This window comes from Conger conger, chromosome 1, assembly GCF_963514075.1.
Source record: "Conger conger chromosome 1, fConCon1.1, whole genome shotgun sequence".
Lineage (NCBI taxonomy): Eukaryota > Metazoa > Chordata > Actinopteri > Anguilliformes > Congridae > Conger > Conger conger.
In genome coordinates this window covers 88,345,106-88,350,395 of record NC_083760.1, presented here as the reverse complement: position 1 = coordinate 88,350,395, position 5,290 = coordinate 88,345,106, and positions in this window count along the sequence as shown.

Sequence of the window (5,290 nt, the reverse complement as noted above, 5' to 3'; positions counted from 1 at the left end):
GACCTTAACTGAGGTAAGTAAGGCCTGCAGTTCTTTGGATGTTGTTGTGGGGTCTTTTGTGACCTCTTGGATGAGTCGTCGCTGCGCTCCTGGGGTAATTTTGGTCGGCCGGCCACTCCTGGGAAGGTTCACCACTGTTCCATGTTTTCGCCATTTGTGGCTAATGGCTGTCACTGTGGTTCGCTGGAGTCCCAAAGCTTTAGAAATGGCTTTATAACCTTTTCCAGACTGATAGATCTCAATTACTTTCTTTCTCATTTGTTCCCGAATTTCTTTAGATCTCAGCATGATGTCTAGCTTTTGAGGATCATTTGGTCTAGTTCACTTTGTCAGGCAGGTCCTATTTAAGTGATTTCTTGATTGAGAACAGGTGTGGCAGTAATCAGGCCTGGATGTGGCTAGAGAAATTGAACTCAGGTTTGATAAACCACAGTTAAGTTATGTTTTAACAGGGGGGGCAATCACTTTTTCACACAGGGTCATGTAGGTTTAGATTTTTTTTCTCCCTTAATAATAAAAACCTTCATTTAAAAACTGCATTTTGTGTTTACTTGTGTTGTCTTTGAATAATATTTAAATTTGTTTGATGATCTGAAACATTTTGTCACGTTTCAGGTCTGTCTTGCCATGTTTTATGTTTATTCATTATGTCTTAGTCACGTATTGTCTTATCATGTATTATGTTAGTCTAGGTTCATCATGAACGATAAATTGTCTTGTCATGTCTAGTTATGTTTTCGTTACGACTATTTTACCTTGTTATGTTGAGTCTTAGTTTGTTTAGTGTTATGTTTTGATTTATGTTTATTGTTATGCTAACTGGTCGTTGTTTAAACATACGCTTTTACATGTCTTTCCACAACCCTTGCATTCCGGCTTTCTCTCTCTCTTTCTGTCACTCACACCCTAATTGTTTCATTTGTCTATTTACTAAAATCTACTAATGCTAGATCAGGATTGGGTAATACTAACAGACTAATCATGTGTTCATGTTACCTTACGTTTCTCGTGCATGTCATTTACTAATTTACTAATGCTAGGGCAGGATAGGTTTATTACTAACGATTACTAATTACCTTGTAAAACTTGTCATCCATCGCACCTGTTTTCCATTCCCTTGCTGCACTCTAACTAATTGTCTACACCTGCATTTATAGCCCAGTCGCACTTCTGTTCTTTGCGAAATTGTCTGCCTCTTGTCCGTCAAAGCAACTCTTGAGCATTATTACCATTGATTTCACGTTACGATCCAAGCCTGTTTTTCGACCACTGTTATTGATTTCTGTTTCATTGACCATCGTTTGTTTTTGACCACGTCCTCGCCTACTGCTTTTGTACCTTTGCCTCGCTGTTTATTTTATGGTTTCGACTTGGTGGATCTACGTGTATGGACTTTGCTTGTTTTGACTACGCTCCTTTGCTTGTTTTGACTACGCTCCTGGGATTCGTCCCGAATAAAGCCCTGAAGGGACTTTATTTTACTACTGTTTCTGAGTCGTGCATTTTGGGTCCAACCCCCACGCACCCGTCTCACATTTGTGTGTAAAACATGCAAAAAAATAAGAAATCAGGAAGGGGGCAAACACTTTTTCACACCACTGTATATATATATATATAGGTATTGTTGTATTGCATTAGATATTGTATTGTTGTACTCGGGGTATTCTAGCTGCCAACTGTGGTATGCCGGTTCATAAGTTAATGTATTTTTCAAGGATTCCGATTGTATCTGTATGTTTACACTAGGACTCGGAACCGTAATGTCCTCTCGGTTCCTCTTCACACTCGTCCCTGTGTTCGATCTGCACTCCGTTGTACGTCGCTCTGGATAAGAGCGTCCGCTAAACGCCTGTCATGTAATGTAATGTAATGTAACATAATGAAATGGTCTCGCAGTTTCTTTCGTTAAATCGCTGAGCTCAGACAGAGAGGCGAAAGGCCCTCAGCCTGCACGCTACCCTGCCGTAGCGTTTGGCTCCATGACTCGAGGCTCCAGCAGTGGATCTGGGAGCCGGGCTCACTCCCCCTCACCCCTCACCCCCCCCCCCCCCACGTGGGGGTTTTCGCCTCACACGCCCCCCCCCTCCCTCCCGCGGGACCCTCCCGTAATCCGTTCGGCCCGGCGGCCTATCAGCGAGCGGAAGCCCCCGCAGCGGCCTAATTACATTCATCTCGCCCGTCTGCGGCGGCGAAGCAACCCGATTGGCCGGCGGGACAATGAGCGATAATGCTCCTAAATAATCAGCTTAATAGCTGTTTTATATATATTTTTTTCCCGTTCTTCCGTGCGGGAACCCGGTCCGGGTCGGGACGGGGGGGGGGGGGGGGGAGGGGGGCGGCTCGGTGTTTGATTGGCGCATTACGGGCGCTGAGCCCACGCGGCGATCTCCAATTCATTACAGTAACGGAGTAATCATCTTTAACACCCTGGTAACGGAGTAATCATCTTTAACAACCTGCCGCCAGAGGCTCTCCACCGAGGCCTAGGCTGGGGGGGGGCGGGGGGGGGGCGTCAGGTCGCCGCTGAGGAGCGAGACGCTCTCTTCTGCTGAGAGAAACCCACAGGCTGGGGTTTCAGAGGGGAAGGATGAGAGACAGAGCAGCGCTAAGATATCTCCCATTGCGGGGAAGTTAAAGTTTTTGGAAAAGTTATCCAGTTAGCTCACCGGATCCAGCGATAAAATGTGGCTTTCAATACATGACTATACATTGAAATGTCCAAAGCTAAACACTAAACTAAACAATGGATGTATTATTATTATTATTATTATTATTATTATTACTATTATTATTATTATTATTATTGCTGCTTATTTCATTCATATGCACAGGTTATTACTTTGGCGTAATGACAGAACATTAGTTAGGTCTTTGTTACCTTCAAACACGTACATCAATCCACATCCATAATTCAAAAGCATCTTTGCATTGAGAAATTGATTGTTTGAGCTACAAAGGAATGTTCATCATCTCATCAATTAAATATTTCGTGATGTTCCATCAGAAAAAATGTATTCATGGAATATATTAATGTATGATTTTTCAAGTAACAAAAACCATCTGTCAGTAAGACAGGCATTTTACAGGTAAGATCATTTTGTGCGTTCAAATATAAATCCTTCAAAAAGGTATGGTATTGCCAATGGTAAAATAATAAAATGGTATTTTATTCATGAAATCTTTCCGTTTCCTTTCTGCCGCTGTTATTCTCTGAGCAAGGAAAAATGCCTTGTGTAGGTAAAACTAAACTGTGCAAACAGGGCGGTACATTTATAGATCCATCCATTCATCAATTTTGTTAAAATGCCTATTCCTGGTCAAAAAAATAGAATAATATTTATATTTTCTCCCCATATTGTATGTTGTGTTGTGTTTAAATATTTTTATAGTGTACAGTATTTACAGCACTGTGCAAAAGTCTTAGGTACATGTAGCAATTTCCATAAACTCCATAAAATGTACGATAAGGAGCAGTAAACAGCTAAAAACGAAATCGAATCAATATCCGTTTCAACTGCCATTTGCCTTTAAAACGGCATCAATTCTCTTAGGCACACTGCCCCGCATTTTACAAGAAAATCAGCTGGCAGGTTATTCCAAACATATTGAATTTGCCACAATTCTTCATCTGACTTTGGCTGCCTCATTTGCTTCTGGCTCTCCAGGTAATCCCAGACAGCCTTGAGCTATTTTTAATCTGAACTGCAGTCTATTACTTAAAATGTTACTTCATTTAAATTTCTCTGTTACATTTCATTTGCTGGAAATCTCAAATTTGCACTTTTCCACTGACACACTAATGTAGAAAACAAACAAACAAAAAAACACCTAATACCAAATGTGTATGAAAGAAATCTAGGGTGCCTAAGATTGCACTTCCTTAAGGTTGTCTGATTGTGGCATGCATGGGTCCCACAGTGAGCCCTGATTGGTCCAGGCGAAAGGCCTGCTTTTTCCGAACGGCCGGGCCATAAATTAGGCACCCTCGACAGTAATGAGGCATGTGTCACCCCTGAAACAGTGCAATGCACATTATTCAAATGAATGATGGCCTTCCTCTGGCCAAACTCCCAAAACAAACTTTGATCGCCCAACCTTGGACGCCGGGAAATGTACATGCAACCTCCGCCTTCTCCTTCCAGTCCCTGTACCCTCTTCCTCTCATTATTCATCCTTCCTTTTTTAAATTCATTACTTTAACGGCTCTCTCTGACACCCCTCTATTTGGAGGACGCCGTCTTGTACATCCCGAGTTTTATAACAGACAGTATATACAGGCTCTCGCTATACTGTACACAGTGTATGCAAAGGTAACGTTTCCATCTTGTCACAGTTACAGAACCTGTCCGTTGCATATATCGTTAACCGCCATTTCAGGCATGAGAGTAACTCTTAAGCGCTCAATAGAAGGACAGAGGACAAGTAGAGGTCAAGAATAAACGAGTCAAATGAAATGTCGAAGGGGTGACATTGTCTCAGGCGGTAAGGGCAGTCATCTGGCAGTCGAAGGGGTTGCAGATTCGATCCCCCGCCCTGGCTGTGTAAAAGTGTCCCTGAGCAAGACGCCTAACCTCTAAATCCACCTGACAAGCCGGTGGGTGCCCTGCATGGCAGCCAATCGCCGTTGGTGTGTGAGTGTGTGTATGAACGGGTGAATGAGAAGCATCATTGTACCGCGCTTTGGATAAAGGCGCTATATAAAATGCCAACCTTTCACCGTTTATTATATGTTGCGCTCTTTGCACCAGTTTTATTTCTTTTTTGCTTGGTGCCCCCAGAATAAAGCCCTGCACTGCTCCTTCCTCTTGGAAAATGCACAGAGGAGCACACTCTTTCTGAGGAGCTTCTAATTGTAGCTTTCAAGGCCAACAGTATAAAGGTAGATCAATGTTCATAAAGTGTGCACATGCTCTCCAGCCATGGACACACTCTCAGAAGAAAGAGGAGCCCTCTCTATACATGTGTTACATGGTTGGCCTTTATATAGCGCCTTTATCCAAAGCGCTGCACAATTGATGCTTCTCATTCAGCCATTCATACACACACTCACACATCGACGGTGATTGGCTGCCATGCTCAAGGACACTTTGACTCACCCAGGGCGGGGGATCGAACTGGCAACCCTCCGACTACCAGACAATCGCTCTTACCGCCTGAGCCAATGAGACGACCGCTCTTACCGCCTGAGCCAATGAGACGACTGCTCTTACCGCCTGAGCCAATGAGACGACCGCTCTTACCTCCTGAGCCAATGAGACGACCGCTCTTACCTCCTGAGCCAATGAGACGA